General features: G+C 50.9%; 33 non-coding genes across 33 annotated transcripts; all 33 read left to right on the forward strand.

Moving 5' to 3' along the window:
• Nucleotides 1-140: 140 nt before the first annotated feature.
• Nucleotides 141-213, forward strand: Trnaa-agc. The gene has a single exon. It is a non-coding gene; the product is annotated as a tRNA-Ala (tRNA).
• A 1,013-nt stretch (nt 214-1,226) lies between these two features.
• Trnaa-ugc lies at nt 1,227-1,299 on the forward strand. The gene has a single exon. It is a non-coding gene; the product is annotated as a tRNA-Ala (tRNA).
• Nucleotides 1,300-1,715: 416 nt separating this feature from the next.
• On the forward strand, nt 1,716-1,788 carry Trnaa-agc. The gene has a single exon. It is a non-coding gene; the product is annotated as a tRNA-Ala (tRNA).
• A 1,002-nt stretch (nt 1,789-2,790) lies between these two features.
• Nucleotides 2,791-2,863, forward strand: Trnaa-ugc. Its single transcript has one exon. It is a non-coding gene; the product is annotated as a tRNA-Ala (tRNA).
• A 416-nt stretch (nt 2,864-3,279) lies between these two features.
• Trnaa-agc lies at nt 3,280-3,352 on the forward strand. Its single transcript has one exon. It is a non-coding gene; the product is annotated as a tRNA-Ala (tRNA).
• Nucleotides 3,353-4,365: 1,013 nt separating this feature from the next.
• Nucleotides 4,366-4,438, forward strand: Trnaa-ugc. Its single transcript has one exon. It is a non-coding gene; the product is annotated as a tRNA-Ala (tRNA).
• Nucleotides 4,439-4,854: 416 nt separating this feature from the next.
• Trnaa-agc lies at nt 4,855-4,927 on the forward strand. The gene has a single exon. It is a non-coding gene; the product is annotated as a tRNA-Ala (tRNA).
• A 1,013-nt stretch (nt 4,928-5,940) lies between these two features.
• On the forward strand, nt 5,941-6,013 carry Trnaa-ugc. The gene has a single exon. It is a non-coding gene; the product is annotated as a tRNA-Ala (tRNA).
• A 416-nt stretch (nt 6,014-6,429) lies between these two features.
• Trnaa-agc lies at nt 6,430-6,502 on the forward strand. The gene has a single exon. It is a non-coding gene; the product is annotated as a tRNA-Ala (tRNA).
• Nucleotides 6,503-7,515: 1,013 nt separating this feature from the next.
• Nucleotides 7,516-7,588, forward strand: Trnaa-ugc. Its single transcript has one exon. It is a non-coding gene; the product is annotated as a tRNA-Ala (tRNA).
• Nucleotides 7,589-8,004: 416 nt separating this feature from the next.
• Trnaa-agc lies at nt 8,005-8,077 on the forward strand. Its single transcript has one exon. It is a non-coding gene; the product is annotated as a tRNA-Ala (tRNA).
• A 1,013-nt stretch (nt 8,078-9,090) lies between these two features.
• On the forward strand, nt 9,091-9,163 carry Trnaa-ugc. Its single transcript has one exon. It is a non-coding gene; the product is annotated as a tRNA-Ala (tRNA).
• A 416-nt stretch (nt 9,164-9,579) lies between these two features.
• Nucleotides 9,580-9,652, forward strand: Trnaa-agc. Its single transcript has one exon. It is a non-coding gene; the product is annotated as a tRNA-Ala (tRNA).
• A 1,013-nt stretch (nt 9,653-10,665) lies between these two features.
• Trnaa-ugc lies at nt 10,666-10,738 on the forward strand. The gene has a single exon. It is a non-coding gene; the product is annotated as a tRNA-Ala (tRNA).
• A 416-nt stretch (nt 10,739-11,154) lies between these two features.
• On the forward strand, nt 11,155-11,227 carry Trnaa-agc. The gene has a single exon. It is a non-coding gene; the product is annotated as a tRNA-Ala (tRNA).
• Nucleotides 11,228-12,240: 1,013 nt separating this feature from the next.
• On the forward strand, nt 12,241-12,313 carry Trnaa-ugc. The gene has a single exon. It is a non-coding gene; the product is annotated as a tRNA-Ala (tRNA).
• Nucleotides 12,314-12,729: 416 nt separating this feature from the next.
• Nucleotides 12,730-12,802, forward strand: Trnaa-agc. The gene has a single exon. It is a non-coding gene; the product is annotated as a tRNA-Ala (tRNA).
• Nucleotides 12,803-13,815: 1,013 nt separating this feature from the next.
• Nucleotides 13,816-13,888, forward strand: Trnaa-ugc. Its single transcript has one exon. It is a non-coding gene; the product is annotated as a tRNA-Ala (tRNA).
• A 416-nt stretch (nt 13,889-14,304) lies between these two features.
• Trnaa-agc lies at nt 14,305-14,377 on the forward strand. The gene has a single exon. It is a non-coding gene; the product is annotated as a tRNA-Ala (tRNA).
• A 1,013-nt stretch (nt 14,378-15,390) lies between these two features.
• Trnaa-ugc lies at nt 15,391-15,463 on the forward strand. Its single transcript has one exon. It is a non-coding gene; the product is annotated as a tRNA-Ala (tRNA).
• A 416-nt stretch (nt 15,464-15,879) lies between these two features.
• Trnaa-agc lies at nt 15,880-15,952 on the forward strand. Its single transcript has one exon. It is a non-coding gene; the product is annotated as a tRNA-Ala (tRNA).
• A 1,013-nt stretch (nt 15,953-16,965) lies between these two features.
• Trnaa-ugc lies at nt 16,966-17,038 on the forward strand. Its single transcript has one exon. It is a non-coding gene; the product is annotated as a tRNA-Ala (tRNA).
• A 416-nt stretch (nt 17,039-17,454) lies between these two features.
• On the forward strand, nt 17,455-17,527 carry Trnaa-agc. The gene has a single exon. It is a non-coding gene; the product is annotated as a tRNA-Ala (tRNA).
• A 1,013-nt stretch (nt 17,528-18,540) lies between these two features.
• On the forward strand, nt 18,541-18,613 carry Trnaa-ugc. Its single transcript has one exon. It is a non-coding gene; the product is annotated as a tRNA-Ala (tRNA).
• Nucleotides 18,614-19,029: 416 nt separating this feature from the next.
• On the forward strand, nt 19,030-19,102 carry Trnaa-agc. The gene has a single exon. It is a non-coding gene; the product is annotated as a tRNA-Ala (tRNA).
• Nucleotides 19,103-20,115: 1,013 nt separating this feature from the next.
• Nucleotides 20,116-20,188, forward strand: Trnaa-ugc. Its single transcript has one exon. It is a non-coding gene; the product is annotated as a tRNA-Ala (tRNA).
• Nucleotides 20,189-20,604: 416 nt separating this feature from the next.
• On the forward strand, nt 20,605-20,677 carry Trnaa-agc. Its single transcript has one exon. It is a non-coding gene; the product is annotated as a tRNA-Ala (tRNA).
• A 1,013-nt stretch (nt 20,678-21,690) lies between these two features.
• Trnaa-ugc lies at nt 21,691-21,763 on the forward strand. The gene has a single exon. It is a non-coding gene; the product is annotated as a tRNA-Ala (tRNA).
• Nucleotides 21,764-22,179: 416 nt separating this feature from the next.
• Nucleotides 22,180-22,252, forward strand: Trnaa-agc. Its single transcript has one exon. It is a non-coding gene; the product is annotated as a tRNA-Ala (tRNA).
• Nucleotides 22,253-23,265: 1,013 nt separating this feature from the next.
• On the forward strand, nt 23,266-23,338 carry Trnaa-ugc. The gene has a single exon. It is a non-coding gene; the product is annotated as a tRNA-Ala (tRNA).
• A 416-nt stretch (nt 23,339-23,754) lies between these two features.
• On the forward strand, nt 23,755-23,827 carry Trnaa-agc. The gene has a single exon. It is a non-coding gene; the product is annotated as a tRNA-Ala (tRNA).
• Nucleotides 23,828-24,840: 1,013 nt separating this feature from the next.
• Nucleotides 24,841-24,913, forward strand: Trnaa-ugc. Its single transcript has one exon. It is a non-coding gene; the product is annotated as a tRNA-Ala (tRNA).
• A 416-nt stretch (nt 24,914-25,329) lies between these two features.
• Trnaa-agc lies at nt 25,330-25,402 on the forward strand. The gene has a single exon. It is a non-coding gene; the product is annotated as a tRNA-Ala (tRNA).
• Nucleotides 25,403-26,150: the final 748 nt, after the last annotated feature.

The raw sequence follows: 26,150 nt of genomic DNA on the forward strand, positions 1-26,150 counted from the left end.
CAACTACGATTCGATACAGAATGCAGGAAACCTGAAAGACACCCTCACGGACACATTGAGAGTAGTGTTTGTCAGCGGAATAATGGGAGTGCAAGGGTCTGTGTCATTGATATGGCTGTATGTAGCGCGGTTCGTCAGCAGGGGGCGTAGCTCAGATGGTAGAGCGCTCGCTTAGCATGCGAGAGGTACTGGGATCGATACCCAGCGCCTCCAGAATTTTTAACACCCCAACATGCGCACACTGCCATGCAAGTGGAATAATTCACAGCCAGAAAATGTGTCAAGGCAGATACGAGCCAACGATTAGCAGCCACAATTGGCAAGCGTGCTGTAATGCGCACGAAGCACCCTCCTCCCACCACTACACATAATTTAGAAACAGTACAAGTGTTCCCATAAGATTCTCAAACCTATGTCGCAAAGATCAGCCTTGCGCCGAATTCACAAAAATCCCACTGCACATTCCAATTCTTGACGTGCAGTCGGCTGCTACTGGTGTTGCTAGTTGTGACTGCTGATGACAGATGCCGTAGCAATCAATTCATGGAGTGAGTTGTATGTTTTGCGATACTCTGTCTCTGACAAGCAAGCAGAGGTGACATAGGCGCGAACACAGGAAGCTTGCAGCCCCTCGCTGCCTGCAGACACCGAACAGCCACACTAGGAGGGCGGCCTAAGTCGTAGGCGAAATGTGCTCATTCGCTTGTGTGCGACGTCAAGCTCTAAATAAGGCTGTCACTAGCGTGAGCGTTGCGTGAGCGTCGTGTAAAGTCGGAAAAGTCGTCTGCGTGGGTGAGTGCCATGTTTGGGGAGCGTTTCGTAGTTTGCGCAGTGCAATGGAGACGCGGAAAGTTGTTGTGGCCCAGTCTTTTGCAGTTGGACGACAAGAGTGGTACACAGTAGTAAAGTGCGAGGCAGTGAGTTGGCATGAACAGTCGAGTGCACAATGGGTCTTCAGATGTGCTTGTTACCTCAGGTGCTGTGTGATTGTCGACATGGAGTGAAAACGGAGCAACTTGTGACTGTCCCTTCAATTTAAGACGTTAAAAACGGACGGAATTTGCAGTCGTAATACCAGAGCATCGAAACTACTTGGAACTCTTGCGTATGTGAACGTGTCCGCGCCTTTGTACTCTGGTCCCTTCACCCCTGCAAACCAACCAACCATCGTGTCCGTGCACATAAGAGTAGCAAAGAACGGAGAACAGCGCAGCTTGGTTGTGCTTGGGGGCGTAGCTCAGTTGGTAGAGCGTTCGCTTTGCATGTGAAAGGTCCCGGGTTCAAGCCCCGGCGCCTCCATGTTTTGTGGTCAGTGCGTGGTAAGTGTTGGTCGCGGCGAGCCTAAAGGCACGCAAGATGTTGCAAAGCCAGCGTCACAGACTCGTATACTGACGTAAGGAGAGCAAGACGTAAATGTGAGGACCGGCTGTTGTCGAGGTGTCATCGAGTGCAAATCTGCCTTAGGTATAACGGCCTAACCTCAATGAAGTCTAGAGAGTGGACAACACGTTCGTCTACCTCAGAGCGTTGGCCGAACGCTATTTTCGACGTCGTGCGTGCCACTTTGATTTTGGCCAACTACGATTCGATACAGAATGCAGGAAACCTGAAAGACACCCTCACGGACACATTGAGAGTAGTGTTTGTCAGCGGAATAATGGGAGTGCAAGGGTCTGTGTCATTGATATGGCTGTATGTAGCGCGGTTCGTCAGCAGGGGGCGTAGCTCAGATGGTAGAGCGCTCGCTTAGCATGCGAGAGGTACTGGGATCGATACCCAGCGCCTCCAGAATTTTTAACACCCCAACATTCGCACACTGCCATGCAAGTGGAATAATTCACAGCCAGAAAATGTGTCAAGGCAGATACGAGCCAACGATTAGCAGCCACAATTGGCAAGCGTTCTGTAATGCGCACGAAGCACCCTCCTCCCACCACTACACATAATTTAGAAACAGTACAAGTGTTCCCATAAGATTCTCAAACCTATGTCGCAAAGATCAGCCTTGCGCCGAATTCACAAAAATCCCACTGCACATTCCAATTCTTGACGTGCAGTCGGCTGCTACTGGTGTTGCTAGTTGTGACTGCTGATGACAGATGCCGTAGCAATCAATTCATGGAGTGACTTGTATGTTTTGCGATACTCTGTCTCTGACAAGCAAGCAGAGGTGACATAGGCGCGAACACAGGAAGCTTGCAGCCCCTCGCTGCCTGCAGACACCGAACAGCCACACTAGGAGGGCGGCCTAAGTCGTAGGCGAAATGTGCTCATTCGCTTGTGTGCGACGTCAAGCTCTAAATAAGGCTGTCACTAGCGTGAGCGTCGTGTAAAGTCGGAAAAGTCGTCTGCGTGGGTGAGTGCCATGTTTGGGGAGCGTTTCGTAGTTTGCGCAGTGCAATGGAGACGCGGAAAGTTGTTGTGGCCCAGTCTTTTGCAGTTGGACGACAAGAGTGGTACACAGTAGTAAAGTGCGAGGCAGTGAGTTGGCATGAACAGTCGAGTGCACAATGGGTCTTCAGATGTGCTTGTTACCTCAGGTGCTGTGTGATTGTCGACATGGAGTGAAAACGGAGCAACTTGTGACTGTCCCTTCAATTTAAGACGTTAAAAACGGACGGAATTTGCAGTCGTAATACCAGAGCATCGAAACTACTTGGAACTCTTGCGTATGTGAACGTGTCCGCGCCTTTGTACTCTGGTCCCTTCACCCCTGCAAACCAACCAACCATCGTGTCCGTGCACATAAGAGTAGCAAAGAACGGAGAACAGCGCAGCTTGGTTGTGCTTGGGGGCGTAGCTAAGTTGGTAGAGCGTTCGCTTTGCATGTGAAAGGTCCCGGGTTCAAGCCCCGGCGCCTCCATGTTTTGTGGTCAGTGCGTGGTAAGTGTTGGTCGCGGCGAGCCTAAAGGCACGCAAGATGTTGCAAAGCCAGCGTCACAGACTCGTATACTGACGTAAGGAGAGCAAGACGTAAATGTGAGGACCGGCTGTTGTCGAGGTGTCATCGAGTGCAAATCTGCCTTAGGTATAACGGCCTAACCTCAATGAAGTCTAGAGAGTGGACAACACGTTCGTCTACCTCAGAGCGTTGGCCGAACGCTATTTTCGACGTCGTGCGTGCCACTTTGATTTTGGCCAACTACGATTCGATACAGAATGCAGGAAACCTGAAAGACACCCTCACGGACACATTGAGAGTAGTGTTTGTCAGCGGAATAATGGGAGTGCAAGGGTCTGTGTCATTGATATGGCTGTATGTAGCGCGGTTCGTCAGCAGGGGGCGTAGCTCAGATGGTAGAGCGCTCGCTTAGCATGCGAGAGGTACTGGGATCGATACCCAGCGCCTCCAGAATTTTTAACACCCCAACATGCGCACACTGCCATGCAAGTGGAATAATTCACAGCCAGAAAATGTGTCAAGGCAGATACGAGCCAACGATTAGCAGCCACAATTGGCAAGCGTGCTGTAATGCGCACGAAGCACCCTCCTCCCACCACTACACATAATTTAGAAACAGTACAAGTGTTCCCATAAGATTCTCAAACCTATGTCGCAAAGATCAGCCTTGCGCCGAATTCACAAAAATCCCACTGCACATTCCAATTCTTGACGTGCAGTCGGCTGCTACTGGTGTTGCTAGTTGTGACTGCTGATGACAGATGCCGTAGCAATCAATTCATGGAGTGAGTTGTATGTTTTGCGATACTCTGTCTCTGACAAGCAAGCAGAGGTGACATAGGCGCGAACACAGGAAGCTTGCAGCCCCTCGCTGCCTGCAGACACCGAACAGCCACACTAGGAGGGCGGCCTAAGTCGTAGGCGAAATGTGCTCATTCGCTTGTGTGCGACGTCAAGCTCTAAATAAGGCTGTCACTAGCGTGAGCGTTGCGTGAGCGTCGTGTAAAGTCGGAAAAGTCGTCTGCGTGGGTGAGTGCCATGTTTGGGGAGCGTTTCGTAGTTTGCGCAGTGCAATGGAGACGCGGAAAGTTGTTGTGGCCCAGTCTTTTGCAGTTGGACGACAAGAGTGGTACACAGTAGTAAAGTGCGAGGCAGTGAGTTGGCATGAACAGTCGAGTGCACAATGGGTCTTCAGATGTGCTTGTTACCTCAGGTGCTGTGTGATTGTCGACATGGAGTGAAAACGGAGCAACTTGTGACTGTCCCTTCAATTTAAGACGTTAAAAACGGACGGAATTTGCAGTCGTAATACCAGAGCATCGAAACTACTTGGAACTCTTGCGTATGTGAACGTGTCCGCGCCTTTGTACTCTGGTCCCTTCACCCCTGCAAACCAACCAACCATCGTGTCCGTGCACATAAGAGTAGCAAAGAACGGAGAACAGCGCAGCTTGGTTGTGCTTGGGGGCGTAGCTAAGTTGGTAGAGCGTTCGCTTTGCATGTGAAAGGTCCCGGGTTCAAGCCCCGGCGCCTCCATGTTTTGTGGTCAGTGCGTGGTAAGTGTTGGTCGCGGCGAGCCTAAAGGCACGCAAGATGTTGCAAAGCCAGCGTCACAGACTCGTATACTGACGTAAGGAGAGCAAGACGTAAATGTGAGGACCGGCTGTTGTCGAGGTGTCATCGAGTGCAAATCTGCCTTAGGTATAACGGCCTAACCTCAATGAAGTCTAGAGAGCGGACAACACGTTCGTCTACCTCAGAGCGTTGGCCGAACGCTATTTTCGACGTCGTGCGTGCCACTTTGATTTTGGCCAACTACGATTCGATACAGAATGCAGGAAACCTGAAAGACACCCTCACAGACACATTGAGAGTAGTGTTTGTCAGCGGAATAATGGGAGTGCAAGGGTCTGTGCCATTGATATGGCTGTATGTAGCGCAGTTCGTCAGCAGGGGGCGTAGCTCAGATGGTAGAGCGCTCGCTTAGCATGCGAGAGGTACTGGGATCGATACCCAGCGCCTCCAGAATTTTTAACACCCCAACATGCGCACACTGCCATGCAAGTGGAATAATTCACAGCCAGAAAATGTGTCAAGGCAGATACGAGCCAACGATTAGCAGCCACAATTGGCAAGCGTGCTGTAATGCGCACGAAGAACCCTCCTCCCACCACTACACTTAATTTAGAAACAGTACAAGTGTTCCCATAAGATTCTCAAACCTATGTCGCAAAGATCAGCCTTGCGCCGAATTCACAAAAATCCCACTGCACATTCCAATTCTTGACGTGCAGTCGGCTGCTACTGGTGTTGCTAGTTGTGACTGCTGATGACAGATGCCGTAGCAATCAATTCATGGAGTGAGTTGTATGTTTTGCGATACTCTGTCTCTGACAAGCAAGCAGAGGTGACATAGGCGCGAACACAGGAAGCTTGCAGCCCCTCGCTGCCTGCAGACACCGAACAGCCACACTAGGAGGGCGGCCTAAGTCGTAGGCGAAATGTGCTCATTCGCTTGTGTGCGACGTCAAGCTCTAAATAAGGCTGTCACTAGCGTGAGCGTTGCGTGAGCGTCGTGTAAAGTCGGAAAAGTCGTCTGCGTGGGTGAGTGCCATGTTTGGGGAGCGTTTCGTAGTTTGCGCAGTGCAATGGAGACGCGGAAAGTTGTTGTGGCCCAGTCTTTTGCAGTTGGACGACAAGAGTGGTACACAGTAGTAAAGTGCGAGGCAGTGAGTTGGCATGAACAGTCGAGTGCACAATGGGTCTTCAGATGTGCTTGTTACCTCAGGTGCTGTGTGATTGTCGACATGGAGTGAAAACGGAGCAACTTGTGACTGTCCCTTCAATTTAAGACGTTAAAAACGGACGGAATTTGCAGTCGTAATACCAGAGCATCGAAACTACTTGGAACTCTTGCGTATGTGAACGTGTCCGCGCCTTTGTACTCTGGTCGCTTCACCCCTGCAAACCAACCAACCAACGTGTCCGTGCACATAAGAGTAGCAAAGAACGGAGAACAGCGCAGCTTGGTTGTGCTTGGGGGCGTAGCTAAGTTGGTAGAGCGTTCGCTTTGCATGTGAAAGGTCCCGGGTTCAAGCCCCGGCGCCTCCATGTTTTGTGGTCAGTGCGTGGTAAGTGTTGGTCGCGGCGAGCCTAAAGGCACGCAAGATGTTGCAAAGCCAGCGTCACAGACTCGTATACTGACGTAAGGAGAGCAAGACGTAAATGTGAGGACCGGCTGTTGTCGAGGTGTCATCGAGTGCAAATCTGCCTTAGGTATAACGGCCTAACCTCAATGAAGTCTAGAGAGTGGACAACACGTTCGTCTACCTCAGAGCGTTGGCCGAACGCTATTTTCGACGTCGTGCGTGCCACTTTGATTTTGGCCAACTACGATTCGATACAGAATGCAGGAAACCTGAAAGACACCCTCACGGACACATTGAGAGTAGTGTTTGTCAGCGGAATAATGGGAGTGCAAGGGTCTGTGTCATTGATATGGCTGTATGTAGCGCGGTTCGTCAGCAGGGGGCGTAGCTCAGATGGTAGAGCGCTCGCTTAGCATGCGATTGGTACTGGGATCGATACCCAGCGCCTCCAGAATTTTTAACACCCCAACATGCGCACACTGCCATGCAAGTGGAATAATTCACAGCCAGAAAATGTGTCAAGGCAGATACGAGCCAACGATTAGCAGCCACAATTGGCAAGCGTGCTGTAATGCGCACGAAGCACCCTCCTCCCACCACTACACATAATTTAGAAACAGTACAAGTGTTCCCATAAGATTCTCAAACCTATGTCGCAAAGATCAGCCTTGCGCCGAATTCACAAAAATCCCACTGCACATTCCAATTCTTGACGTGCAGTCGGCTGCTACTGGTGTTGCTAGTTGTGACTGCTGATGACAGATGCCGTAGCAATCAATTCATGGAGTGAGTTGTATGTTTTGCGATACTCTGTCTCTGACAAGCAAGCAGAGGTGACATAGGCGCGAACACAGGAAGCTTGCAGCCCCTCGCTGCCTGCAGACACCGAACAGCCACACTAGGAGGGCGGCCTAAGTCGTAGGCGAAATGTGCTCATTCGCTTGTGTGCGACGTCAAGCTCTAAATAAGGCTGTCACTAGCGTGAGCGTTGCGTGAGCGTCGTGTAAAGTCGGAAAAGTCGTCTGCGTGGGTGAGTGCCATGTTTGGGGAGCGTTTCGTAGTTTGCGCAGTGCAATGGAGACGCGGAAAGTTGTTGTGGCCCAGTCTTTTGCAGTTGGACGACAAGAGTGGTACACAGTAGTAAAGTGCGAGGCAGTGAGTTGGCATGAACAGTCGAGTGCACAATGGGTCTTCAGATGTGCTTGTTACCTCAGGTGCTGTGTGATTGTCGACATGGAGTGAAAACGGAGCAACTTGTGACTGTCCCTTCAATTTAAGACGTTAAAAACGGACGGAATTTGCAGTCGTAATACCAGAGCATCGAAACTACTTGGAACTCTTGCGTATATGAACGTGTCCGCGCCTTTGTACTCTGGTCCCTTCACCCCTGCAAACCAACCAACCATCGTGTCCGTGCACATAAGAGTAGCAAAGAACGGAGAACAGCGCAGCTTGGTTGTGCTTGGGGGGGTAGCTCAGTTGGTAGAGCGTTCGCTTTGCATGTGAAAGGTCCCGGGTTCAAGCCCCGGCGCCTCCATGTTTTGTGGTCAGTGCGTGGTAAGTGTTGGTCGCGGCGAGCCTAAAGGCACGCAAGATGTTGCAAAGCCAGCGTCACAGACTCGTATACTGACGTAAGGAGAGCAAGACGTAAATGTGAGGACCGGCTGTTGTCGAGGTGTCATCGAGTGCAAATCTGCCTTAGGTATAACGGCCTAACCTCAATGAAGTCTAGAGAGCGGACAACACGTTCGTCTACCTCAGAGCGTTGGCCGAACGCTATTTTCGACGTCGTGCGTGCCACTTTGATTTTGGCCAACTACGATTCGATACAGAATGCAGGAAACCTGAAAGACACCCTCACAGACACATTGAGAGTAGTGTTTGTCAGCGGAATAATGGGAGTGCAAGGGTCTGTGCCATTGATATGGCTGTATGTAGCGCAGTTCGTCAGCAGGGGGCGTAGCTCAGATGGTAGAGCGCTCGCTTAGCATGCGAGAGGTACTGGGATCGATACCCAGCGCCTCCAGAATTTTTAACACCCCAACATGCGCACACTGCCATGCAAGTGGAATAATTCACAGCCAGAAAATGTGTCAAGGCAGATACGAGCCAACGATTAGCAGCCACAATTGGCAAGCGTGCTGTAATGCGCACGAAGAACCCTCCTCCCACCACTACACTTAATTTAGAAACAGTACAAGTGTTCCCATAAGATTCTCAAACCTATGTCGCAAAGATCAGCCTTGCGCCGAATTCACAAAAATCCCACTGCACATTCCAATTCTTGACGTGCAGTCGGCTGCTACTGGTGTTGCTAGTTGTGACTGCTGATGACAGATGCCGTAGCAATCAATTCATGGAGTGACTTGTATGTTTTGCGATACTCTGTCTCTGACAAGCAAGCAGAGGTGACATAGGCGCGAACACAGGAAGCTTGCAGCCCCTCGCTGCCTGCAGACACCGAACAGCCACACTAGGAGGGCGGCCTAAGTCGTAGGCGAAATGTGCTCATTCGCTTGTGTGCGACGTCAAGCTCTAAATAAGGCTGTCACTAGCGTGAGCGTTGCGTGAGCGTCGTGTAAAGTCGGAAAAGTCGTCTGCGTGGGTGAGTGCCATGTTTGGGGAGCGTTTCGTAGTTTGCGCAGTGCAATGGAGACGCGGAAAGTTGTTGTGGCCCAGTCTTTTGCAGTTGGACGACAAGAGTGGTACACAGTAGTAAAGTGCGAGGCAGTGAGTTGGCATGAACAGTCGAGTGCACAATGGGTCTTCAGATGTGCTTGTTACCTCAGGTGCTGTGTGATTGTCGACATGGAGTGAAAACGGAGCAACTTGTGACTGTCCCTTCAATTTAAGACGTTAAAAACGGACGGAATTTGCAGTCGTAATACCAGAGCATCGAAACTACTTGGAACTCTTGCGTATGTGAACGTGTCCGCGCCTTTGTACTCTGGTCGCTTCACCCCTGCAAACCAACCAACCATCGTGTCCGTGCACATAAGAGTAGCAAAGAACGGAGAACAGCGCAGCTTGGTTGTGCTTGGGGGCGTAGCTAAGTTGGTAGAGCGTTCGCTTTGCATGTGAAAGGTCCCGGGTTCAAGCCCCGGCGCCTCCATGTTTTGTGGTCAGTGCGTGGTAAGTGTTGGTCGCGGCGAGCCTAAAGGCACGCAAGATGTTGCAAAGCCAGCGTCACAGACTCGTATACTGACGTAAGGAGAGCAAGACGTAAATGTGAGGACCGGCTGTTGTCGAGGTGTCATCGAGTGCAAATCTGCCTTAGGTATAACGGCCTAACCTCAATGAAGTCTAGAGAGTGGACAACACGTTCGTCTACCTCAGAGCGTTGGCCGAACGCTATTTTCGACGTCGTGCGTGCCACTTTGATTTTGGCCAACTACGATTCGATACAGAATGCAGGAAACCTGAAAGACACCCTCACGGACACATTGAGAGTAGTGTTTGTCAGCGGAATAATGGGAGTGCAAGGGTCTGTGTCATTGATATGGCTGTATGTAGCGCGGTTCGTCAGCAGGGGGCGTAGCTCAGATGGTAGAGCGCTCGCTTAGCATGCGATTGGTACTGGGATCGATACCCAGCGCCTCCAGAATTTTTAACACCCCAACATGCGCACACTGCCATGCAAGTGGAATAATTCACAGCCAGAAAATGTGTCAAGGCAGATACGAGCCAACGATTAGCAGCCACAATTGGCAAGCGTGCTGTAATGCGCACGAAGCACCCTCCTCCCACCACTACACATAATTTAGAAGCAGTACAAGTGTTCCCATAAGATTCTCAAACCTATGTCGCAAAGATCAGCCTTGCGCCGAATTCACAAAAATCCCACTGCACATTCCAATTCTTGACGTGCAGTCGGCTGCTACTGGTGTTGCTAGTTGTGACTGCTGATGACAGATGCCGTAGCAATCAATTCATGGAGTGAGTTGTATGTTTTGCGATACTCTGTCTCTGACAAGCAAGCAGAGGTGACATAGGCGCGAACACAGGAAGCTTGCAGCCCCTCGCTGCCTGCAGACACCGAACAGCCACACTAGGAGGGCGGCCTAAGTCGTAGGCGAAATGTGCTCATTCGCTTGTGTGCGACGTCAAGCTCTAAATAAGGCTGTCACTAGCGTGAGCGTTGCGTGAGCGTCGTGTAAAGTCGGAAAAGTCGTCTGCGTGGGTGAGTGCCATGTTTGGGGAGCGTTTCGTAGTTTGCGCAGTGCAATGGAGACGCGGAAAGTTGTTGTGGCCCAGTCTTTTGCAGTTGGACGACAAGAGTGGTACACAGTAGTAAAGTGCGAGGCAGTGAGTTGGCATGAACAGTCGAGTGCACAATGGGTCTTCAGATGTGCTTGTTACCTCAGGTGCTGTGTGATTGTCGACATGGAGTGAAAACGGAGCAACTTGTGACTGTCCCTTCAATTTAAGACGTTAAAAACGGACGGAATTTGCAGTCGTAATACCAGAGCATCGAAACTACTTGGAACTCTTGCGTATATGAACGTGTCCGCGCCTTTGTACTCTGGTCCCTTCACCCCTGCAAACCAACCAACCATCGTGTCCGTGCACATAAGAGTAGCAAAGAACGGAGAACAGCGCAGCTTGGTTGTGCTTGGGGGCGTAGCTCAGTTGGTAGAGCGTTCGCTTTGCATGTGAAAGGTCCCGGGTTCAAGCCCCGGCGCCTCCATGTTTTGTGGTCAGTGCGTGGTAAGTGTTGGTCGCGGCGAGCCTAAAGGCACGCAAGATGTTGCAAAGCCAGCGTCACAGACTCGTATACTGACGTAAGGAGAGCAAGACGTAAATGTGAGGACCGGCTGTTGTCGAGGTGTCATCGAGTGCAAATCTGCCTTAGGTATAACGGCCTAACCTCAATGAAGTCTAGAGAGCGGACAACACGTTCGTCTACCTCAGAGCGTTGGCCGAACGCTATTTTCGACGTCGTGCGTGCCACTTTGATTTTGGCCAACTACGATTCGATACAGAATGCAGGAAACCTGAAAGACACCCTCACAGACACATTGAGAGTAGTGTTTGTCAGCGGAATAATGGGAGTGCAAGGGTCTGTGCCATTGATATGGCTGTATGTAGCGCAGTTCGTCAGCAGGGGGCGTAGCTCAGATGGTAGAGCGCTCGCTTAGCATGCGAGAGGTACTGGGATCGATACCCAGCGCCTCCAGAATTTTTAACACCCCAACATGCGCACACTGCCATGCAAGTGGAATAATTCACAGCCAGAAAATGTGTCAAGGCAGATACGAGCCAACGATTAGCAGCCACAATTGGCAAGCGTGCTGTAATGCGCACGAAGAACCCTCCTCCCACCACTACACTTAATTTAGAAACAGTACAAGTGTTCCCATAAGATTCTCAAACCTATGTCGCAAAGATCAGCCTTGCGCCGAATTCACAAAAATCCCACTGCACATTCCAATTCTTGACGTGCAGTCGGCTGCTACTGGTGTTGCTAGTTGTGACTGCTGATGACAGATGCCGTAGCAATCAATTCATGGAGTGACTTGTATGTTTTGCGATACTCTGTCTCTGACAAGCAAGCAGAGGTGACATAGGCGCGAACACAGGAAGCTTGCAGCCCCTCGCTGCCTGCAGACACCGAACAGCCACACTAGGAGGGCGGCCTAAGTCGTAGGCGAAATGTGCTCATTCGCTTGTGTGCGACGTCAAGCTCTAAATAAGGCTGTCACTAGCGTGAGCGTTGCGTGAGCGTCGTGTAAAGTCGGAAAAGTCGTCTGCGTGGGTGAGTGCCATGTTTGGGGAGCGTTTCGTAGTTTGCGCAGTGCAATGGAGACGCGGAAAGTTGTTGTGGCCCAGTCTTTTGCAGTTGGACGACAAGAGTGGTACACAGTAGTAAAGTGCGAGGCAGTGAGTTGGCATGAACAGTCGAGTGCACAATGGGTCTTCAGATGTGCTTGTTACCTCAGGTGCTGTGTGATTGTCGACATGGAGTGAAAACGGAGCAACTTGTGACTGTCCCTTCAATTTAAGACGTTAAAAACGGACGGAATTTGCAGTCGTAATACCAGAGCATCGAAACTACTTGGAACTCTTGCGTATGTGAACGTGTCCGCGCCTTTGTACTCTGGTCGCTTCACCCCTGCAAACCAACCAACCATCGTGTCCGTGCACATAAGAGTAGCAAAGAACGGAGAACAGCGCAGCTTGGTTGTGCTTGGGGGCGTAGCTAAGTTGGTAGAGCGTTCGCTTTGCATGTGAAAGGTCCCGGGTTCAAGCCCCGGCGCCTCCATGTTTTGTGGTCAGTGCGTGGTAAGTGTTGGTCGCGGCGAGCCTAAAGGCACGCAAGATGTTGCAAAGCCAGCGTCACAGACTCGTATACTGACGTAAGGAGAGCAAGACGTAAATGTGAGGACCGGCTGTTGTCGAGGTGTCATCGAGTGCAAATCTGCCTTAGGTATAACGGCCTAACCTCAATGAAGTCTAGAGAGTGGACAACACGTTCGTCTACCTCAGAGCGTTGGCCGAACGCTATTTTCGACGTCGTGCGTGCCACTTTGATTTTGGCCAACTACGATTCGATACAGAATGCAGGAAACCTGAAAGACACCCTCACGGACACATTGAGAGTAGTGTTTGTCAGCGGAATAATGGGAGTGCAAGGGTCTGTGTCATTGATATGGCTGTATGTAGCGCGGTTCGTCAGCAGGGGGCGTAGCTCAGATGGTAGAGCGCTCGCTTAGCATGCGATTGGTACTGGGATCGATACCCAGCGCCTCCAGAATTTTTAACACCCCAACATGCGCACACTGCCATGCAAGTGGAATAATTCACAGCCAGAAAATGTGTCAAGGCAGATACGAGCCAACGATTAGCAGCCACAATTGGCAAGCGTGCTGTAATGCGCACGAAGCACCCTCCTCCCACCACTACACATAATTTAGAAGCAGTACAAGTGTTCCCATAAGATTCTCAAACCTATGTCGCAAAGATCAGCCTTGCGCCGAATTCACAAAAATCCCACTGCACATTCCAATTCTTGACGTGCAGTCGGCTGCTACTGGTGTTGCTAGTTGTGACTGCTGATGACAGATGCCGTAGCAATCAATTCATGGAGTGAGTTGTATGTTTTGCGATACTCTGTCTCTGACAAGCAAGCAGAGGTGACATAGGCGCGAACACAGGAAGCTTGCAGCCCCTCGCTGCCTGCAGACACCGAACAGCCACACTAGGAGGGCGGCCTAAGTCGTAGGCGAAATGTGCTCATTCGCTTGTGTGCGACGTCAAGCTCTAAATAAGGCTGTCACTAGCGTGAGCGTTGCGTGAGCGTCGTGTAAAGTCGGAAAAGTCGTCTGCGTGGGTGAGTGCCATGTTTGGGGAGCGTTTCGTAGTTTGCGCAGTGCAATGGAGACGCGGAAAGTTGTTGTGGCCCAGTCTTTTGCAGTTGGACGACAAGAGTGGTACACAGTAGTAAAGTGCGAGGCAGTGAGTTGGCATGAACAGTCGAGTGCACAATGGGTCTTCAGATGTGCTTGTTACCTCAGGTGCTGTGTGATTGTCGACATGGAGTGAAAACGGAGCAACTTGTGACTGTCCCTTCAATTTAAGACGTTAAAAACGGACGGAATTTGCAGTCGTAATACCAGAGCATCGAAACTACTTGGAACTCTTGCGTATATGAACGTGTCCGCGCCTTTGTACTCTGGTCCCTTCACCCCTGCAAACCAACCAACCATCGTGTCCGTGCACATAAGAGTAGCAAAGAACGGAGAACAGCGCAGCTTGGTTGTGCTTGGGGGCGTAGCTCAGTTGGTAGAGCGTTCGCTTTGCATGTGAAAGGTCCCGGGTTCAAGCCCCGGCGCCTCCATGTTTTGTGGTCAGTGCGTGGTAAGTGTTGGTCGCGGCGAGCCTAAAGGCACGCAAGATGTTGCAAAGCCAGCGTCACAGACTCGTATACTGACGTAAGGAGAGCAAGACGTAAATGTGAGGACCGGCTGTTGTCGAGGTGTCATCGAGTGCAAATCTGCCTTAGGTATAACGGCCTAACCTCAATGAAGTCTAGAGAGCGGACAACACGTTCGTCTACCTCAGAGCGTTGGCCGAACGCTATTTTCGACGTCGTGCGTGCCACTTTGATTTTGGCCAACTACGATTCGATACAGAATGCAGGAAACCTGAAAGACACCCTCACAGACACATTGAGAGTAGTGTTTGTCAGCGGAATAATGGGAGTGCAAGGGTCTGTGCCATTGATATGGCTGTATGTAGCGCAGTTCGTCAGCAGGGGGCGTAGCTCAGATGGTAGAGCGCTCGCTTAGCATGCGAGAGGTACTGGGATCGATACCCAGCGCCTCCAGAATTTTTAACACCCCAACATGCGCACACTGCCATGCAAGTGGAATAATTCACAGCCAGAAAATGTGTCAAGGCAGATACGAGCCAACGATTAGCAGCCACAATTGGCAAGCGTGCTGTAATGCGCACGAAGAACCCTCCTCCCACCACTACACTTAATTTAGAAACAGTACAAGTGTTCCCATAAGATTCTCAAACCTATGTCGCAAAGATCAGCCTTGCGCCGAATTCACAAAAATCCCACTGCACATTCCAATTCTTGACGTGCAGTCGGCTGCTACTGGTGTTGCTAGTTGTGACTGCTGATGACAGATGCCGTAGCAATCAATTCATGGAGTGACTTGTATGTTTTGCGATACTCTGTCTCTGACAAGCAAGCAGAGGTGACATAGGCGCGAACACAGGAAGCTTGCAGCCCCTCGCTGCCTGCAGACACCGAACAGCCACACTAGGAGGGCGGCCTAAGTCGTAGGCGAAATGTGCTCATTCGCTTGTGTGCGACGTCAAGCTCTAAATAAGGCTGTCACTAGCGTGAGCGTTGCGTGAGCGTCGTGTAAAGTCGGAAAAGTCGTCTGCGTGGGTGAGTGCCATGTTTGGGGAGCGTTTCGTAGTTTGCGCAGTGCAATGGAGACGCGGAAAGTTGTTGTGGCCCAGTCTTTTGCAGTTGGACGACAAGAGTGGTACACAGTAGTAAAGTGCGAGGCAGTGAGTTGGCATGAACAGTCGAGTGCACAATGGGTCTTCAGATGTGCTTGTTACCTCAGGTGCTGTGTGATTGTCGACATGGAGTGAAAACGGAGCAACTTGTGACTGTCCCTTCAATTTAAGACGTTAAAAACGGACGGAATTTGCAGTCGTAATACCAGAGCATCGAAACTACTTGGAACTCTTGCGTATGTGAACGTGTCCGCGCCTTTGTACTCTGGTCGCTTCACCCCTGCAAACCAACCAACCATCGTGTCCGTGCACATAAGAGTAGCAAAGAACGGAGAACAGCGCAGCTTGGTTGTGCTTGGGGGCGTAGCTAAGTTGGTAGAGCGTTCGCTTTGCATGTGAAAGGTCCCGGGTTCAAGCCCCGGCGCCTCCATGTTTTGTGGTCAGTGCGTGGTAAGTGTTGGTCGCGGCGAGCCTAAAGGCACGCAAGATGTTGCAAAGCCAGCGTCACAGACTCGTATACTGACGTAAGGAGAGCAAGACGTAAATGTGAGGACCGGCTGTTGTCGAGGTGTCATCGAGTGCAAATCTGCCTTAGGTATAACGGCCTAACCTCAATGAAGTCTAGAGAGTGGACAACACGTTCGTCTACCTCAGAGCGTTGGCCGAACGCTATTTTCGACGTCGTGCGTGCCACTTTGATTTTGGCCAACTACGATTCGATACAGAATGCAGGAAACCTGAAAGACACCCTCACGGACACATTGAGAGTAGTGTTTGTCAGCGGAATAATGGGAGTGCAAGGGTCTGTGTCATTGATATGGCTGTATGTAGCGCGGTTCGTCAGCAGGGGGCGTAGCTCAGATGGTAGAGCGCTCGCTTAGCATGCGATTGGTACTGGGATCGATACCCAGCGCCTCCAGAATTTTTAACACCCCAACATGCGCACACTGCCATGCAAGTGGAATAATTCACAGCCAGAAAATGTGTCAAGGCAGATACGAGCCAACGATTAGCAGCCACAATTGGCAAGCGTGCTGTAATGCGCACGAAGCACCCTCCTCCCACCACTACACATAATTTAGAAGCAGTACAAGTGTTCCCATAAGATTCTCAAACCTATGTCGCAAAGATCAGCCTTGCGCCGAATTCACAAAAATCCCACTGCACATTCCAATTCTTGACGTGCAGTCGGCTGCTACTGGTGTTGCTAGTTGTGACTGCTGATGACAGATGCCGTAGCAATCAATTCATGGAGTGAGTTGTATGTTTTGCGATACTCTGTCTCTGACAAGCAAGCAGAGGTGACATAGGCGCGAACACAGGAAGCTTGCAGCCCCTCGCTGCCTGCAGACACCGAACAGCCACACTAGGAGGGCGGCCTAAGTCGTAGGCGAAATGTGCTCATTCGCTTGTGTGCGACGTCAAGCTCTAAATAAGGCTGTCACTAGCGTGAGCGTTGCGTGAGCGTCGTGTAAAGTCGGAAAAGTCGTCTGCGTGGGTGAGTGCCATGTTTGGGGAGCGTTTCGTAGTTTGCGCAGTGCAATGGAGACGCGGAAAGTTGTTGTGGCCCAGTCTTTTGCAGTTGGACGACAAGAGTGGTACACAGTAGTAAAGTGCGAGGCAGTGAGTTGGCATGAACAGTCGAGTGCACAATGGGTCTTCAGATGTGCTTGTTACCTCAGGTGCTGTGTGATTGTCGACATGGAGTGAAAACGGAGCAACTTGTGACTGTCCCTTCAATTTAAGACGTTAAAAACGGACGGAATTTGCAGTCGTAATACCAGAGCATCGAAACTACTTGGAACTCTTGCGTATATGAACGTGTCCGCGCCTTTGTACTCTGGTCCCTTCACCCCTGCAAACCAACCAACCATCGTGTCCGTGCACATAAGAGTAGCAAAGAACGGAGAACAGCGCAGCTTGGTTGTGCTTGGGGGCGTAGCTCAGTTGGTAGAGCGTTCGCTTTGCATGTGAAAGGTCCCGGGTTCAAGCCCCGGCGCCTCCATGTTTTGTGGTCAGTGCGTGGTAAGTGTTGGTCGCGGCGAGCCTAAAGGCACGCAAGATGTTGCAAAGCCAGCGTCACAGACTCGTATACTGACGTAAGGAGAGCAAGACGTAAATGTGAGGACCGGCTGTTGTCGAGGTGTCATCGAGTGCAAATCTGCCTTAGGTATAACGGCCTAACCTCAATGAAGTCTAGAGAGCGGACAACACGTTCGTCTACCTCAGAGCGTTGGCCGAACGCTATTTTCGACGTCGTGCGTGCCACTTTGATTTTGGCCAACTACGATTCGATACAGAATGCAGGAAACCTGAAAGACACCCTCACAGACACATTGAGAGTAGTGTTTGTCAGCGGAATAATGGGAGTGCAAGGGTCTGTGCCATTGATATGGCTGTATGTAGCGCAGTTCGTCAGCAGGGGGCGTAGCTCAGATGGTAGAGCGCTCGCTTAGCATGCGAGAGGTACTGGGATCGATACCCAGCGCCTCCAGAATTTTTAACACCCCAACATGCGCACACTGCCATGCAAGTGGAATAATTCACAGCCAGAAAATGTGTCAAGGCAGATACGAGCCAACGATTAGCAGCCACAATTGGCAAGCGTGCTGTAATGCGCACGAAGAACCCTCCTCCCACCACTACACTTAATTTAGAAACAGTACAAGTGTTCCCATAAGATTCTCAAACCTATGTCGCAAAGATCAGCCTTGCGCCGAATTCACAAAAATCCCACTGCACATTCCAATTCTTTACGTGCAGTCGGCTGCTACTGGTGTTGCTAGTTGTGACTGCTGATGACAGATGCCGTAGCAATCAATTCATGGAGTGAGTTGTATGTTTTGCGATACTCTGTCTCTGACAAGCAAGCAGAGGTGACATAGGCGCGAACACAGGAAGCTTGCAGCCCCTCGCTGCCTGCAGACACCGAACAGCCACACTAGGAGGGCGGCCTAAGTCGTAGGCGAAATGTGCTCATTCGCTTGTGTGCGACGTCAAGCTCTAAATAAGGCTGTCACTAGCGTGAGCGTTGCGTGAGCGTCGTGTAAAGTCGGAAAAGTCGTCTGCGTGGGTGAGTGCCATGTTTGGGGAGCGTTTCGTAGTTTGCGCAGTGCAATGGAGACGCGGAAAGTTGTTGTGGCCCAGTCTTTTGCAGTTGGACGACAAGAGTGGTACACAGTAGTAAAGTGCGAGGCAGTGAGTTGGCATGAACAGTCGAGTGCACAATGGGTCTTCAGATGTGCTTGTTACCTCAGGTGCTGTGTGATTGTCGACATGGAGTGAAAACGGAGCAACTTGTGACTGTCCCTTCAATTTAAGACGTTAAAAACGGACGGAATTTGCAGTCGTAATACCAGAGCATCGAAACTACTTGGAACTCTTGCGTATGTGAACGTGTCCGCGCCTTTGTACTCTGGTCCCTTCACCCCTGCAAACCAACCAACCATCGTGTCCGTGCACATAAGAGTAGCAAAGAACGGAGAACAGCGCAGCTTGGTTGTGCTTGGGGGCGTAGCTCAGTTGGTAGAGCGTTCGCTTTGCATGTGAAAGGTCCCGGGTTCAAGCCCCGGCGCCTCCATGTTTTGTGGTCAGTGCGTGGTAAGTGTTGGTCGCGGCGAGCCTAAAGGCACGCAAGATGTTGCAAAGCCAGCGTCACAGACTCGTATACTGACGTAAGGAGAGCAAGACGTAAATGTGAGGACCGGCTGTTGTCGAGGTGTCATCGAGTGCAAATCTGCCTTAGGTATAACGGCCTAACCTCAATGAAGTCTAGAGAGTGGACAACACGTTCGTCTACCTCAGAGCGTTGGCCGAACGCTATTTTCGACGTCGTGCGTGCCACTTTGATTTTGGCCAACTACGATTCGATACAGAATGCAGGAAACCTGAAAGACACCCTCACGGACACATTGAGAGTAGTGTTTGTCAGCGGAATAATGGGAGTGCAAGGGTCTGTGTCATTGATATGGCTGTATGTAGCGCGGTTCGTCAGCAGGGGGCGTAGCTCAGATGGTAGAGCGCTCGCTTAGCATGCGAGAGGTACTGGGATCGATACCCAGCGCCTCCAGAATTTTTAACACCCCAACATGCGCACACTGCCATGCAAGTGGAATAATTCACAGCCAGAAAATGTGTCAAGGCAGATACGAGCCAACGATTAGCAGCCACAATTGGCAAGCGTGCTGTAATGCGCACGAAGCACCCTCCTCCCACCACTACACATAATTTAGAAACAGTACAAGTGTTCCCATAAGATTCTCAAACCTATGTCGCAAAGATCAGCCTTGCGCCGAATTCACAAAAATCCCACTGCACATTCCAATTCTTGACGTGCAGTCGGCTGCTACTGGTGTTGCTAGTTGTGACTGCTGATGACAGATGCCGTAGCAATCAATTCATGGAGTGAGTTGTATGTTTTGCGATACTCTGTCTCTGACAAGCAAGCAGAGGTGACATAGGCGCGAACACAGGAAGCTTGCAGCCCCTCGCTGCCTGCAGACACCGAACAGCCACACTAGGAGGGCGGCCTAAGTCGTAGGCGAAATGTGCTCATTCGCTTGTGTGCGACGTCAAGCTCTAAATAAGGCTGTCACTAGCGTGAGCGTTGCGTGAGCGTCGTGTAAAGTCGGAAAAGTCGTCTGCGTGGGTGAGTGCCATGTTTGGGGAGCGTTTCGTAGTTTGCGCAGTGCAATGGAGACGCGGAAAGTTGTTGTGGCCCAGTCTTTTGCAGTTGGACGACAAGAGTGGTACACAGTAGTAAAGTGCGAGGCAGTGAGTTGGCATGAACAGTCGAGTGCACAATGGGTCTTCAGATGTGCTTGTTACCTCAGGTGCTGTGTGATTGTCGACATGGAGTGAAAACGGAGCAACTTGTGACTGTCCCTTCAATTTAAGACGTTAAAAACGGACGGAATTTGCAGTCGTAATACCAGAGCATCGAAACTACTTGGAACTCTTGCGTATATGAACGTGTCCGCGCCTTTGTACTCTGGTCCCTTCACCCCTGCAAACCAACCAACCATCGTGTCCGTGCACATAAGAGTAGCAAAGAACGGAGAACAGCGCAGCTTGGTTGTGCTTGGGGGCGTAGCTCAGTTGGTAGAGCGTTCGCTTTGCATGTGAAAGGTCCCGGGTTCAAGCCCCGGCGCCTCCATGTTTTGTGGTCAGTGCGTGGTAAGTGTTGGTCGCGGCGAGCCTAAAGGCACGCAAGATGTTGCAAAGCCAGCGTCACAGACTCGTATACTGACGTAAGGAGAGCAAGACGTAAATGTGAGGACCGGCTGTTGTCGAGGTGTCATCGAGTGCAAATCTGCCTTAGGTATAACGGCCTAACCTCAATGAAGTCTAGAGAGCGGACAACACGTTCGTCTACCTCAGAGCGTTGGCCGAACGCTATTTTCGACGTCGTGCGTGCCACTTTGATTTTGGCCAACTACGATTCGATACAGAATGCAGGAAACCTGAAAGACACCCTCACAGACACATTGAGAGTAGTGTTTGTCAGCGGAATAATGGGAGTGCAAGGGTCTGTGCCATTGATATGGCTGTATGTAGCGCAGTTCGTCAGCAGGGGGCGTAGCTCAGATGGTAGAGCGCTCGCTTAGCATGCGAGAGGTACTGGGATCGATACCCAGCGCCTCCAGAATTTTTAACACCCCAACATGCGCACACTGCCATGCAAGTGGAATAATTCACAGCCAGAAAATGTGTCAAGGCAGATACGAGCCAACGATTAGCAGCCACAATTGGCAAGCGTGCTGTAATGCGCACGAAGAACCCTCCTCCCACCACTACACTTAATTTAGAAACAGTACAAGTGTTCCCATAAGATTCTCAAACCTATGTCGCAAAGATCAGCCTTGCGCCGAATTCACAAAAATCCCACTGCACATTCCAATTCTTGACGTGCAGTCGGCTGCTACTGGTGTTGCTAGTTGTGACTGCTGATGACAGATGCCGTAGCAATCAATTCATGGAGTGAGTTGTATGTTTTGCGATACTCTGTCTCTGACAAGCAAGCAGAGGTGACATAGGCGCGAACACAGGAAGCTTGCAGCCCCTCGCTGCCTGCAGACACCGAACAGCCACACTAGGAGGGCGGCCTAAGTCGTAGGCGAAATGTGCTCATTCGCTTGTGTGCGACGTCAAGCTCTAAATAAGGCTGTCACTAGCGTGAGCGTTGCGTGAGCGTCGTGTAAAGTCGGAAAAGTCGTCTGCGTGGGTGAGTGCCATGTTTGGGGAGCGTTTAGTAGTTTGCGCAGTGCAATGGAGACGCGGAAAGTTGTTGTGGCCCAGTCTTTTGCAGTTGGACGACAAGAGTGGTACACAGTAGTAAAGTGCGAGGCAGTGAGTTGGCATGAACAGTCGAGTGCACAATGGGTCTTCAGATGTGCTTGTTACCTCAGGTGCTGTGTGATTGTCGACATGGAGTGAAAACGGAGCAACTTGTGACTGTCCCTTCAATTTAAGACGTTAAAAACGGACGGAATTTGCAGTCGTAATACCAGAGCATCGAAACTACTTGGAACTCTTGCGTATATGAACGTGTCCGCGCCTTTGTACTCTGGTCCCTTCACCCCTGCAAACCAACCAACCATCGTGTCCGTGCACATAAGAGTAGCAAAGAACGGAGAACAGCGCAGCTTGGTTGTGCTTGGGGGCGTAGCTCAGTTGGTAGAGCGTTCGCTTTGCATGTGAAAGGTCCCGGGTTCAAGCCCCGGCGCCTCCATGTTTTGTGGTCAGTGCGTGGTAAGTGTTGGTCGCGGCGAGCCTAAAGGCACGCAAGATGTTGCAAAGCCAGCGTCACAGACTCGTATACTGACGTAAGGAGAGCAAGACGTAAATGTGAGGACCGGCTGTTGTCGAGGTGTCATCGAGTGCAAATCTGCCTTAGGTATAACGGCCTAACCTCAATGAAGTCTAGAGAGCGGACAACACGTTCGTCTACCTCAGAGCGTTGGCCGAACGCTATTTTCGACGTCGTGCGTGCCACTTTGATTTTGGCCAACTACGATTCGATACAGAATGCAGGAAACCTGAAAGACACCCTCACAGACACATTGAGAGTAGTGTTTGTCAGCGGAATAATGGGAGTGCAAGGGTCTGTGCCATTGATATGGCTGTATGTAGCGCAGTTCGTCAGCAGGGGGCGTAGCTCAGATGGTAGAGCGCTCGCTTAGCATGCGAGAGGTACTGGGATCGATACCCAGCGCCTCCAGAATTTTTAACACCCCAACATGCGCACACTGCCATGCAAGTGGAATAATTCACAGCCAGAAAATGTGTCAAGGCAGATACGAGCCAACGATTAGCAGCCACAATTGGCAAGCGTGCTGTAATGCGCACGAAGAACCCTCCTCCCACCACTACACTTAATTTAGAAACAGTACAAGTGTTCCCATAAGATTCTCAAACCTATGTCGCAAAGATCAGCCTTGCGCCGAATTCACAAAAATCCCACTGCACATTCCAATTCTTGACGTGCAGTCGGCTGCTACTGGTGTTGCTAGTTGTGACTGCTGATGACAGATGCCGTAGCAATCAATTCATGGAGTGAGTTGTATGTTTTGCGATACTCTGTCTCTGACAAGCAAGCAGAGGTGACATAGGCGCGAACACAGGAAGCTTGCAGCCCCTCGCTGCCTGCAGACACCGAACAGCCACACTAGGAGGGCGGCCTAAGTCGTAGGCGAAATGTGCTCATTCGCTTGTGTGCGACGTCAAGCTCTAAATAAGGCTGTCACTAGCGTGAGCGTTGCGTGAGCGTCGTGTAAAGTCGGAAAAGTCGTCTGCGTGGGTGAGTGCCATGTTTGGGGAGCGTTTCGTAGTTTGCGCAGTGCAATGGAGACGCGGAAAGTTGTTGTGGCCCAGTCTTTTGCAGTTGGACGACAAGAGTGGTACACAGTAGTAAAGTGCGAGGCAGTGAGTTGGCATGAACAGTCGAGTGCACAATGGGTCTTCAGATGTGCTTGTTACCTCAGGTGCTGTGTGATTGTCGACATGGAGTGAAAACGGAGCAACTTGTGACTGTCCCTTCAATTTAAGACGTTAAAAACGGACGGAATTTGCAGTCGTAATACCAGAGCATCGAAACTACTTGGAACTCTTGCGTATATGAACGTGTCCGCGCCTTTGTACTCTGGTCCCTTCACCCCTGCAAACCAACCAACCATCGTGTCCGTGCACATAAGAGTAGCAAAGAACGGAGAACAGCGCAGCTTGGTTGTGCTTGGGGGCGTAGCTCAATTGGTAGAGCGTTCGCTTTGCATGTGAAAGGTCCCGGGTTCAAGCCCCGGCGCCTCCATGTTTTGTGGTCAGTGCGTGGTAAGTGTTGGTCGCGGCGAGCCTAAAGGCACGCAAGATGTTGCAAAGCCAGCGTCACAGACTCGTATACTGACGTAAGGAGAGCAAGACGTAAATGTGAGGACCGGCTGTTGTCGAGGTGTCATCGAGTGCAAATCTGCCTTAGGTATAACGGCCTAACCTCAATGAAGTCTAGAGAGCGGACAACACGTTCGTCTACCTCAGAGCGTTGGCCGAACGCTATTTTCGACGTCGTGCGTGCCACTTTGATTTTGGCCAACTACGATTCGATACAGAATGCAGGAAACCTGAAAGACACCCTCACGGACACATTGAGAGTAGTGTTTGTCAGCGGAATAATGGGAGTGCAAGGGTCTGTGCCATTGATATGGCTGTATGTAGCGCAGTTCGTCAGCAGGGGGCGTAGCTCAGATGGTAGAGCGCTCGCTTAGCATGCGAGAGGTACTGGGATCGATACCCAGCGCCTCCAGAATTTTTAACACCCCAACATGCGCACACTGCCATGCAAGTGGAATAATTCACAGCCAGAAAATGTGTCAAGGCAGATACGAGCCAACGATTAGCAGCCACAATTGGCAAGCGTGCTGTAATGCGCACGAAGAACCCTCCTCCCACCACTACACTTAATTTAGAAACAGTACAAGTGTTCCCATAAGATTCTCAAACCTATGTCGCAAAGATCAGCCTTGCGCCGAATTCACAAAAATCCCACTGCACATTCCAATTCTTGACGTGCAGTCGGCTGCTACTGGTGTTGCTAGTTGTGACTGCTGATGACAGATGCCGTAGCAATCAATTCATGGAGTGACTTGTATGTTTTGCGATACTCTGTCTCTGACAAGCAAGCAGAGGTGACATAGGCGCGAACACAGGAAGCTTGCAGCCCCTCGCTGCCTGCAGACACCGAACAGCCACACTAGGAGGGCGGCCTAAGTCGTAGGCGAAATGTGCTCATTCGCTTGTGTGCGACGTCAAGCTCTAAATAAGGCTGTCACTAGCGTGAGCGTTGCGTGAGCGTCGTGTAAAGTCGGAAAAGTCGTCTGCGTGGGTGAGTGCCATGTTTGGGGAGCGTTTCGTAGTTTGCGCAGTGCAATGGAGACGCGGAAAGTTGTTGTGGCCCAGTCTTTTGCAGTTGGACGACAAGAGTGGTACACAGTAGTAAAGTGCGAGGCAGTGAGTTGGCATGAACAGTCGAGTGCACAATGGGTCTTCAGATGTGCTTGTTACCTCAGGTGCTGTGTGATTGTCGACATGGAGTGAAAACGGAGCAACTTGTGACTGTCCCTTCAATTTAAGACGTTAAAAACGGACGGAATTTGCAGTCGTAATACCAGAGCATCGAAACTACTTGGAACTCTTGCGTATATGAACGTGTCCGCGCCTTTGTACTCTGGTCCCTTCACCCCTGCAAACCAACCAACCATCGTGTCCGTGCACATAAGAGTAGCAAAGAACGGAGAACAGCGCAGCTTGGTTGTGCTTGGGGGCGTAGCTCAGTTGGTAGAGCGTTCGCTTTGCATGTGAAAGGTCCCGGGTTCAAGCCCCGGCGCCTCCATGTTTTGTGGTCAGTGCGTGGTAAGTGTTGGTCGCGGCGAGCCTAAAGGCACGCAAGATGTTGCAAAGCCAGCGTCACAGACTCGTATACTGACGTAAGGAGAGCAAGACGTAAATGTGAGGACCGGCTGTTGTCGAGGTGTCATCGAGTGCAAATCTGCCTTAGGTATAACGGCCTAACCTCAATGAAGTCTAGAGAGCGGACAACACGTTCGTCTACCTCAGAGCGTTGGCCGAACGCTATTTTCGACGTCGTGCGTGCCACTTTGATTTTGGCCAACTACGATTCGATACAGAATGCAGGAAACCTGAAAGACACCCTCACGGACACATTGAGAGTAGTGTTTGTCAGCGGAATAATGGGAGTGCAAGGGTCTGTGCCATTGATATGGCTGTATGTAGCGCAGTTCGTCAGCAGGGGGCGTAGCTCAGATGGTAGAGCGCTCGCTTAGCATGCGAGAGGTACTGGGATCGATACCCAGCGCCTCCAGAATTTTTAACACCCCAACATGCGCACACTGCCATGCAAGTGGAATAATTCACAGCCAGAAAATGTGTCAAGGCAGATACGAGCCAACGATTAGCAGCCACAATTGGCAAGCGTGCTGTAATGCGCACGAAGAACCCTCCTCCCACCACTACACTTAATTTAGAAACAGTACAAGTGTTCCCATAAGATTCTCAAACCTATGTCGCAAAGATCAGCCTTGCGCCGAATTCACAAAAATCCCACTGCACATTCCAATTCTTGACGTGCAGTCGGCTGCTACTGGTGTTGCTAGTTGTGACTGCTGATGACAGATGCCGTAGCAATCAATTCATGGAGTGAGTTGTATGTTTTGCGATACTCTGTCTCTGACAAGCAAGCAGAGGTGACATAGGCGCGAACACAGGAAGCTTGCAGCCCCTCGCTGCCTGCAGACACCGAACAGCCACACTAGGAGGGCGGCCTAAGTCGTAGGCGAAATGTGCTCATTCGCTTGTGTGCGACGTCAAGCTCTAAATAAGGCTGTCACTAGCGTGAGCGTTGCGTGAGCGTCGTGTAAAGTCGGAAAAGTCGTCTGCGTGGGTGAGTGCCATGTTTGGGGAGCGTTTCGTAGTTTGCGCAGTGCAATGGAGACGCGGAAAGTTGTTGTGGCCCAGTCTTTTGCAGTTGGACGACAAGAGTGGTACACAGTAGTAAAGTGCGAGGCAGTGAGTTGGCATGAACAGTCGAGTGCACAATGGGTCTTCAGATG

The sequence above is a fragment of the Schistocerca piceifrons genome, chromosome 9 (assembly GCF_021461385.2).
Source record: "Schistocerca piceifrons isolate TAMUIC-IGC-003096 chromosome 9, iqSchPice1.1, whole genome shotgun sequence".
NCBI classification, from domain to species: domain Eukaryota; kingdom Metazoa; phylum Arthropoda; class Insecta; order Orthoptera; family Acrididae; genus Schistocerca; species Schistocerca piceifrons.